Source organism: Myotis lucifugus, unplaced genomic scaffold (genome assembly GCF_000147115.1).
Source record: "Myotis lucifugus unplaced genomic scaffold, Myoluc2.0 scaffold_0, whole genome shotgun sequence".
Taxonomy (NCBI): Eukaryota; Metazoa; Chordata; class Mammalia; order Chiroptera; family Vespertilionidae; genus Myotis; species Myotis lucifugus.
In genome coordinates this window covers 54,466,125-54,475,575 of record NW_005871048.1, presented here as the reverse complement: position 1 = coordinate 54,475,575, position 9,451 = coordinate 54,466,125, and the positions used below count along the sequence as shown (strand labels likewise).

Here is a 9,451-nt window from a genome sequence, read left to right as displayed (position 1 = left end):
CAGCTGAGGCCTTCCTTCCCTGGCTGCTGGCTGCCAGCCAGGGCCTTCCTTCATTCTGTGCCTCCTCCTGGTAGTCAGCACAATCATAGCAAGTGATCAAATTCCCGGTCTCCTAGCTGAACTCCTGAGGGGACACTTTGTATATTAGCCTTTTATAATAGATAGATTATGTAATTGTCATACCTTGAGATCATTGAAACTATAAACTGATGAATTTGCTTTGATACTTTGGCACATGAAGTAAAGGAAGAATGAAAGGGGGCAAGTTTTGAGTGTGTCTGTTGAATATAACACACACACACACAACCCCCCCCCCCCCCCACACACACACACACCCTACATGTACACATAGAGGCTGCATCATCAGTACTTTAAAGGGAACATGTCACCAGATAATAATTCATTGCCAGATAATAATTATGTGATCAATTCTAGTGAAAGTACACTGATAACCCTGGCATCTTCATCATCAGTTCTTTTTACCTCAATTTATCACTTCTTATCTTACAATGGAAAAGCTTTTCTATTTGTGCAATTCAAGAACTAATCTGCTGATCCCGTATTCTTGCCAATCAAATTTATCTGAACTAATTAGTATGACAACAAATGTGGTCATCTAAAGAGATGTTTGTTTTCTGCCTTTACTGGAAAACAAAGACTCCGGTGGTTGAATTATTTCAGTGAGTAGCAACATAGGTAACTCCCCTTTCTAAAGCTGCTGAAAAGCCCATGGTGGCTTCAATTATTCTCCAAATATGTATATCTCATGTGTTAAACAGTGACAGTACAAAACAACAAAAGAGTAATGGAATTTCTCATTCAACTAAGCTCTATTATATACAACTCAGAGATGTGCTCTTCACACTAAAACAGACAGTGACTACACATTGTGTGACACAAGAGGCTTAAAAATAGAGATGTGTGGGTAGCCAAATATCTGCTGTGACAAAGATCTGATCTACTAATTATCTGCAACACATTGTGGGTCCCCTGACTGCCACCCCAATCTTTCCACAATTCACCAGAGGGTGATTTTGGCAGGTTGTCAGCAGGCAAACAGGGAAATGAGTTGGAAAACATTAATAAAGATAGAAAACAACAGCTTTTCATGCTTTGAGCTCATCACTCAAGTATAACAAAAACTGTAAGATGAGGAACAGGGACAATTGGCTGAGGAGACAAGAAAGAAACAAACACTTAGATGACTGTAAAGAAACATGTGTGAACTTCCTGTCAAATATATCTGTTGTAGGTTTTTTTCTTAAAGTTATCTTATATACTTTTTTCTCTTTTAGAAATTGAACCAGTGAAGTGGCACACTCCGTAATAGTGAAACACTTCTGTTGCTGTTCTAAATACAGCAAAATCTTTGTCCATTTTAACATAAAAAATAACAACATACTATTAAGTCTACAAAAAGACAAACAGGATTGTAATAGCTATAAAGATACCCAGGAAAAAAGAGAACCAGAGCATAACATGGAAAATAGCTTTTCTCTGATTAACAAGAATAATTCCATTAACAAGATGGAATTCCTAATGTTACTTATTTTCCTTCATTTACTGATGTGTATTTCCAGAGTTTTTACAGAATTTAAATGCAAAATATGTGACTGCTTTGTTCAGTATATTTAAACTATATGTGAACTCAATGGAACGCCAACTGTAAGGAATCACGGCAGTAAAATACGGAATATTTCCAGCCTGAAAGTATACAGTCACTGTGTAATAAAAAGAACAGGACAGAGTAAAACAATGGGGTTTCAACCTTTATCTCTTCTATTTACCAGCTATGTTACTTTGGGTGTTTTAACTTCTGGGAATATCAAACTAGTTGTTTGTAAAATAGGACTTACAGTGCCTTCTTTTTTTAAAAAATATATTTTATTGATTTTTTACAGAGAGTTAGAAACATCGATGAGAGAGAAACATCTATCAGCTGCCTCCTGCACGCCCCCTACTGGGGATGTGCCTGCAACCAAGGTACATGCCCTTGACCAGAATCGAACCTGGGACCCTTCAGTCTGCAGGCCGATGCTCTATCCACTGAGCCAAACCGGTTAGGGCTACAGTGCCTTCTTTAGGAAATTATTTGCCTGAAGTAGCTATGGATGGGAAAGTGCCTAAAACAACCAAGGCACTCATTTCATAGTTTAAGTAAATTTAAGTGTAAATTTAAAAAGGATAAAGGAAAAGAATATTGTATAAGGTGTACAATTATTTCTTTAAGATTAAAAAATAATGTGATATTAAAATATACAATTTATTGAAACTAGACTTTATTCTCTATGTTAAAAATGAAAACAATGAAAATAATTGATTTTAACCTGCTTATGGAGTCATACGGTTAATTTAATAAAAATATTAAAATAATAAACTCCTTTTAACCCTGTTATACATAGTTCGAATATAAATTTATAGAGAACATCAGCTTGAAGCTTTCTATATAGCTCATCACTAGCCTTGTTTCCTTCCCCATTCCAATAATTAACCAGAACTGTAGCCTTCCTACCTACTTTTAGTATCTTTACATACATGTGCTTCTACAAAAATATTTCCAGTGTTAAGACCTACATTTTTGGATTTCAACATTCTATGTTTGTGATCTTTATATATGCACATAGATCTAGTTCATTTTTAAAAAAAAGCTAAATAGCATCCTGTCATATAAATATAGTATATTTTACTTCTTTATTTTGGTTGTATGCTTAAGTTCCTTTAAATTTGCTGTTTCAAACAATGTTTTAGTGAGGATCCTTGTACATATCTCCTTGTACACCTGTATAAGATATTATCAAGCTATGTACCCAGAAGTGCAATTTCTGGGAAGTTGTCAAATTTTTAAACTAATAGGTATCTTAGAGGTCTTCTGACACTATGAATTCATTTTTCTGAGGTACAATTAAAATAATAAGTGGGAAGGCTAAAAGTGAATTTCCAGCCTCATGTATCTTATTTCTGTGCTCTTGATACTGTGTCACTAATGATCAGCCATCTATGTCTTTTTTTGCTACAGTGGTGCTCATACATTTATTCTCAATATGACCCATGAAAGTACCCTCCTCATATCTAATTGAATGACACTATAATGTCATTGACTAGGCATTTGCATGAGGTTGCGAGGACATAGGCCTGGGAATCAGGAGACTTCAGCTGTGCTATTAGTGCTCAATATGGCACAGCACAACTTACTTGACTTTCATTTCTCTGCATCCTCCTCAGACTTTCTTTGGCCCAAAAAACTTCCCATTCAACATCTCTAGTTTGCTATCTCACAGACATATCAGGTTTAGCAAATCCAGAATTGAGCTCTTGTTCTATTCTACCCCATCTGTCCTCCCCGATCCTTTTCCACATCAAAAAATAATCTATACTAATAAAAGGGTAATATGCTAATTAGACCAGATCGACCGGACATCTTCCAGACGTCCAACTTCCTCTGGACAAAGCCACAGTGGTGGGAGCCGAGGCAGAGGTGGTGAGGGGCAATCAGGCTGGCAGGAGAGCAAGCAGTTAGGGGTGAGATCAGGCCAGCGCGGGGGAGCAAGTAGTTGGGGGCGAGATCAGGCCAGCAGGCAGAGGAGTTAGGGGTGATCAGGCCAGCGGGTGCACAGTTAGGGGTGATCAGGCTGGGAGGAGAGCAGTTAGGGGTGATCAGGCAGGCAGGCAAAGGCAGTTAGGGGTGATCAGTTAGGTGGGCAGAGTGGTTAGGAGCAATCAGGCAGGCAGGCAGGCGAGTGGTTAGGAGCCAGAGGTCCTGGATTGCGAGAGGGATGTCCAACTGTGCTTTAGGCCCGATCCCTGTGGTCAGACATCCCCCAAGGGGGCCCGGATTGGAGAGGGTGCAGGCAGGGCTGAGGGATTCCCCCCCCCCCATGCACAAATTTCATGCACCGGACCTCTATTATCTCAATAAGAAACACCCAATAGCTCAAGACAAAAACCTGAGAGTAATTCTTAATGATGCATTTTCTCTAACTCCCAATATGAAACATTTTCTTAAATCCTATATAATAAAAGCCTACTATGCAAATCGACCGAACGGTGGAATGACTAATTGGCAGGTCAGGACCAGCATGTGGACAGCACCAGGCCAGCCAAGGTGGGTGCCAGTGGGCAGAGGGAGGGGACGGTGATCAAGGGGGGGGTGGCGACGACCGACGGTGGCGGAGGGGCATTCGGGGGGTGAGGCATGCCACTTGCCAGCCTGCGCCATCCCTGGATCGGCCCGCTGGTCACCTCCCACAGAGGGAGGCTAGACTGCAGCTTAGGCCCGCTCTCTGTGTGGTGGGGAGCAGACCTAAGCTGTCAGTTGGACATCCCCCGAGGGCTCCAGGTCTGTGAGAGTGTGCAGGCCTGGCTGAGGGATCCTCCCCACAAGTACATGAATTTTCATGTACTGGGCCTCTAGTTATATATATTCTGCTACCATAAGCTTGCTTATTTCAAGCCTGTATACCTGAACTGATACTGTTATTTTCTATGTTTTCCACTTTCCTCTCTATACTATTCTCTGCATAGTAGTTAGAAATTTATTTTAAAATGTAAATTGGAGCATATCACTACTTGATTTAAGCCCATTAATGTCTCCTCGTTGCTCTTAGAATAAAATTTAAATTCCTGGACAAGATCTATCTAGTTTCATCTTAGGCCATCATTGGCTGTGCTCCTGACACACAGGACTTTTTTCAGTTCCTTACTTTTGCCAAGTTCTTTCCCACTTCAGGGCCTTTGCACATACTCTTTTTTCTCCCCAGATCACTCTTCCTCCAACACTTCACATGGCTGGCTCATTCTCATTCTTCAGGTATCAGACTAAATGTAAATTCCTCAAAGAGGTCTCCATATTCCATCCAATCTAAACTAAACTCCATCCCCTTATGTGCTCTCAGTGTCACCAGTGAGCCTCCTGTACAGAACTCTATTATTTTGCTATGGCAGCCATAACAAAATACCACAAACTGGGCGACTTACACAACAGAAATGTATTGCCCCACAGTACTGAAGGCTAGAAGTCTGAGATCAAGGTGTCAACCAAGCTGGTTTCTTTGGAGATCTGAGATCTGAGAGGAAGAATCGGTTCCATGCCTTTCTTCTAACTTCTGGTGGTTTGTTAGCAATTGTTGGTATTTCTGACTTATCGAAACATCACACTGATGTCTGCCTTCATCTTCACATGGTGTTCTCACTGTGTTCATGTTTATATCCAAATTTTCCCTTTTATAAGGATAGCAGTTATATTCAGGGCTTCCCCGTACTCCATTTTACCCTCATTTTAAATTAGCTAATTGCATCTTCACCAGCCTATTTCCAAATAAGATCACATTATGAGTTACTGGGGTTAGGATTGGCACATATGAATTTTGGGAAGATACAATTCAATTCATAACAAGTACTTTTCAAAATGTATAAATATATACATATTTTTTATTTGTTTAATGACTCTAGAGCAGACAGTTTTTCTTTCTTTCTTTCTTTTTTGGTTCACATATTTATACCCAACACCCTCGAAAGGCTTAGTACCTGAGAGATAGTCAATAAATATTTATTGTTTTTCTCTACAAGTAATCACATTATTTATAAAGTCTATTACTGCTTTGAATTTTGTGAGTTTGCTTCTACTATGCCCAATTTTATCATTATAATTTTATCCAATACATCCTAAGGCAGAGTTTTCAAAATGTAAGCCATATGTCAAATTTTTTCACCATATCCCAGTTTTGTTATATAACTTCCTAAATAATTCAAACTAAAATATGTATGCTTTTAGAAAGGAGATGGAAGAATCACCATAGTTCAGTTAGTAATTTTTCAACCAACTTTCAATTTACTTTAGCTCTGAAGAATGAGGTCTTAGAATAATATAAGATATAACCCTACTATGTTTTATGCTGGACAGAGAAACTTGAAAGTACTCCCCTCTATCATTTAAAATATGACTGCCTTATTCTGTACTATCAGCGGAAGAATTATCTTTCCTTCGTTTTATGTCCATCCCACTCCACAACCAGTGCCCTGAATCCTGTTAGAGCCTACTTTCTGAATAAATTTAATCCTACATTTATTCTATTTTTTCCTCAGTCTTCTCTTACTTGCCCTTTTTACCAGTTCATCTCCTATGCTGTCATAAAAGCATGAGTCTCCCGTTTTTAAAAAGGCTTGTTTTAAAGCTTCAAATCTATTATTGGATCTGGTCACTCAACCCAACCTCCTTGATATTTCCCTTCAGCCGCTTTACATCATTCCTGTCACTTCTGGGAGATGAATCTTCCAAAATGCCATTTTCATTATTCCACTTCCCTGATTTAAAACTACATTGGTGCCATATCACTCACTGGATCAAGTTTAAGATTCTAAGTCTCCATTAATTAGCCTTAGATTGCTCATCCTTTTTTTTTTCTAACTTCCACTGTGATTTCTCAAACTGAAACCATCTGCTTTATTCTCCCAACAACTCTTGTCAATTTCAACTCTCTTACTTTATTTATGTTCCCTTTCCAAGTGAGAAAGACCTGCCTACTTCTTCCTGAAAAAATCCGGTCATTAAGTTGCAGCTAAGGGAAGTTCTCATGGAGCTGGCTCTTCTAGTCCCTATAATCTTCTCTGTCTAAATGTCCATAGCAATTCTAGTTAGGAAGCAACATGAGAAAATATATATTTTCAGCTAGATGAGTGAAAATTAAACTTCTGGTTCATCTGTGTTTTTTGGCATTCTTCAAAACTCAGAAAATAGATAACTATCTTCAGCTCCATTCACAATTCAGCCTGGACTACATGGAATCAGTTAAGGTAAATCTTTAAACAACACTGAGTTCATGTCATGTATGAACTATTCTCTTCGCATTTTTTTAAATATATTTTATTGATTTTTTACAGAGAGGAAGGGAGGGGGATAGAGAGTCAGAAACATCGATGAGAGAGAAACACCAATTAGCTGCCTCCTGCACACCCCCTAGTGGGGGTGTGCCAGTAACCAAGGTACATGCCCTTGACTGGAATCAAACCCGGGACCCTTCAGTCCTCAGGCCTACACTCTATTCACTGAACCAAACCGATAAGGGCCTCTTTGCATTTTTAATTGTTCTATACTCTTACCATTTGAATGCCTAAGTACTCTCTTCACACCAGCTTTTATGTTTAAATTAAGGTATAAATGCAAGATTTCATAAGAAAAACACTACTTTTATAATAAACCCAGAGGTCTATAACCCTTAGCAGAAAGCCTTGAAAACACATGTCAGCAGAAATTAAAGAAATTGTAAAGCTATAGAAAGTGCATGGGAAAATATTGAATTTTCTCTCATCTTAGATAAAGTTTTCTCTGACTTTTTAAAAATGTTGTACCTAGCTACTTTATTTTTTTTAACAATATATAATGACAGTGAGGGATTATCATGCTTCTGCCTCATGAGTCTTTATCTTCAAATTTGCAGTGTAATATTGATATAGGAAAAAAATTGGAAGCATGAATATAAAAGAATATTAACAGACTACAAAATAATGCTAATTTATAATTCATTTTCTAAAAAAATGCCAAGAAGAATCTCACCCATAGAGAGAACATAAGTAAAATGGAAATACATTACATGGAGACATGTCTTCAACAATATTAATTTTATGACATGCTTTGTCACAACTGCAAGAAGTGTAAAATTTTACAATTTGATCTACTGTCCAAGTCTGTCTTCCATAATAGACTATAAAGTCTCTGAAGTTAGTGGCCATGCCTGTGTTATTTACTATTGTATCCTACCATCCACACCCAGGCTGCCAATACTGTAGTCACTAGCCACACGTGGCTATCATACACTTGAAACGAAGCTTGTCCAAACTGAATTGTACTGCAAGTAAACTACACACTATATTTTGAAGGCTCCATATAAAAGAAATTATAGTCTCAAATTTCATGTTGAAATAATAATACCATACTTATATTGTGTTAAATAAAATTACAAAAATAAAATTTACCTGTGTCTTTTCAACGTTGGTGTGAAAACTACAAAATTTAAATTGCACAGGCAGGTGTAGATGACAGGGCCTGGGCCAGTGCAGATTCAGAAAAGTCAGGTGAACTTCAGAATGGAGCCAAGGTTGGTGACTGCAGAGGTTGTGGGTGTGCTGCCTGTTTTGACCAAGGTTATAAAGTGCCTGGTGTGCAGCTGCTGTGCAGGCAGAGGAGGAAATGCACAGATACCGACCTGCTGAAAATTACTTGAGCAACCGAACTGCCCAGGATTATTCTGCTTTGGAAAACAACATATTAGAATTGAATTTGAAAGACTGGCTGCTTGACATCCAAGTGAATTGCTCAGTATGAAATGATATGAATTTCAGACCCTTCCTCGGGTCACAAAATTGACATTGGTGCATGGCAAGAATGTGTGAACAATTCTATGGCCCAGTTAGAGCATCAACCGGCTTGGATTGAGAAACTGGAACTAATGTCACAGCGTGGATGCAATGCCTGCAAAGTGTATAATGAAAATCGTGTTCATATGATAGGACACGCACAGAAAGAGCTCCAGAAGTTAAGGAGACGTATTCAAGATTTAAACTGGCAGTGAAATAACATACAACTCACAGTTGGATGGAAATGAAGAGAAATGGGAGTCAAATTGGGCATCCTTGGTCAGTAAGAATCATGAGCTTGGAAGGACTATTGTGCAATTAGAAGATGAAGTCTTTCAAATGAAGCAGCAACACGGAGAGGCCAAGAAAACATCAGACAAGACTTCTGAAAAGATGAATTAATTCTGTGGCAGAAGGAAGGTGAATTGAGCTTTTACAGAACAACAGGATCTCCCAGAAATCATCAGTGGTTAAGTGTTTAGAAACCATAGAAAGTGGATTGTTTTATTATATTTGTACATTAGAAAAATTAAAAAAATTTCTCGTGGTGATAAAAGCTAATATAGAATAAAAATGTGCATGTGACTTGCATTGTATTTTTACTGAACAATGCTGATCTAGATCACGGTTAGTACTTTATTTCAATAAACTCCCTCATGTAAATAAGTGAACATAGTCCAAAATATGTTAAAATAGCTGGGTTGACACAATTACTTATTGTCAGTTTATAATATTAGCTATTTAAAACCATATTTTTTAAAATTCCAGAAAATTTTTAGAGAAGTCATTTTCTCTCCTATACTCAACAAAGCTAATGTCCCCCTCCCCAATATCTTACTATAATTCACATTATTTATACAATGCAGCACAAATAAACTTCAGTTTTTTCATGGGCTGTCTATATGACTCATGAAAACACACCTTTTAAAATTTCCAATTTTTCTCATAAACCAAATTACATATTTCATATTTTATTTAAAGCTATATTACTCTTTCCTTTGAAATGACTGTTTTGACATTGTTAATCTTTTTTATGATATCTACTATCATAGTTACAGAAACTCTTTTACCAATATGCTCTGAAATAAAATTATATGACAAT

At 37.8% G+C, this 9,451-nt stretch overlaps 1 pseudogene; it reads left to right on the top strand.

Moving 5' to 3' along the window:
• Window positions 1-6,774: 6,774 nt before the first annotated feature.
• Window positions 6,775-8,738, top strand: LOC102432469 (annotated as a pseudogene).
• Window positions 8,739-9,451: the final 713 nt, after the last annotated feature.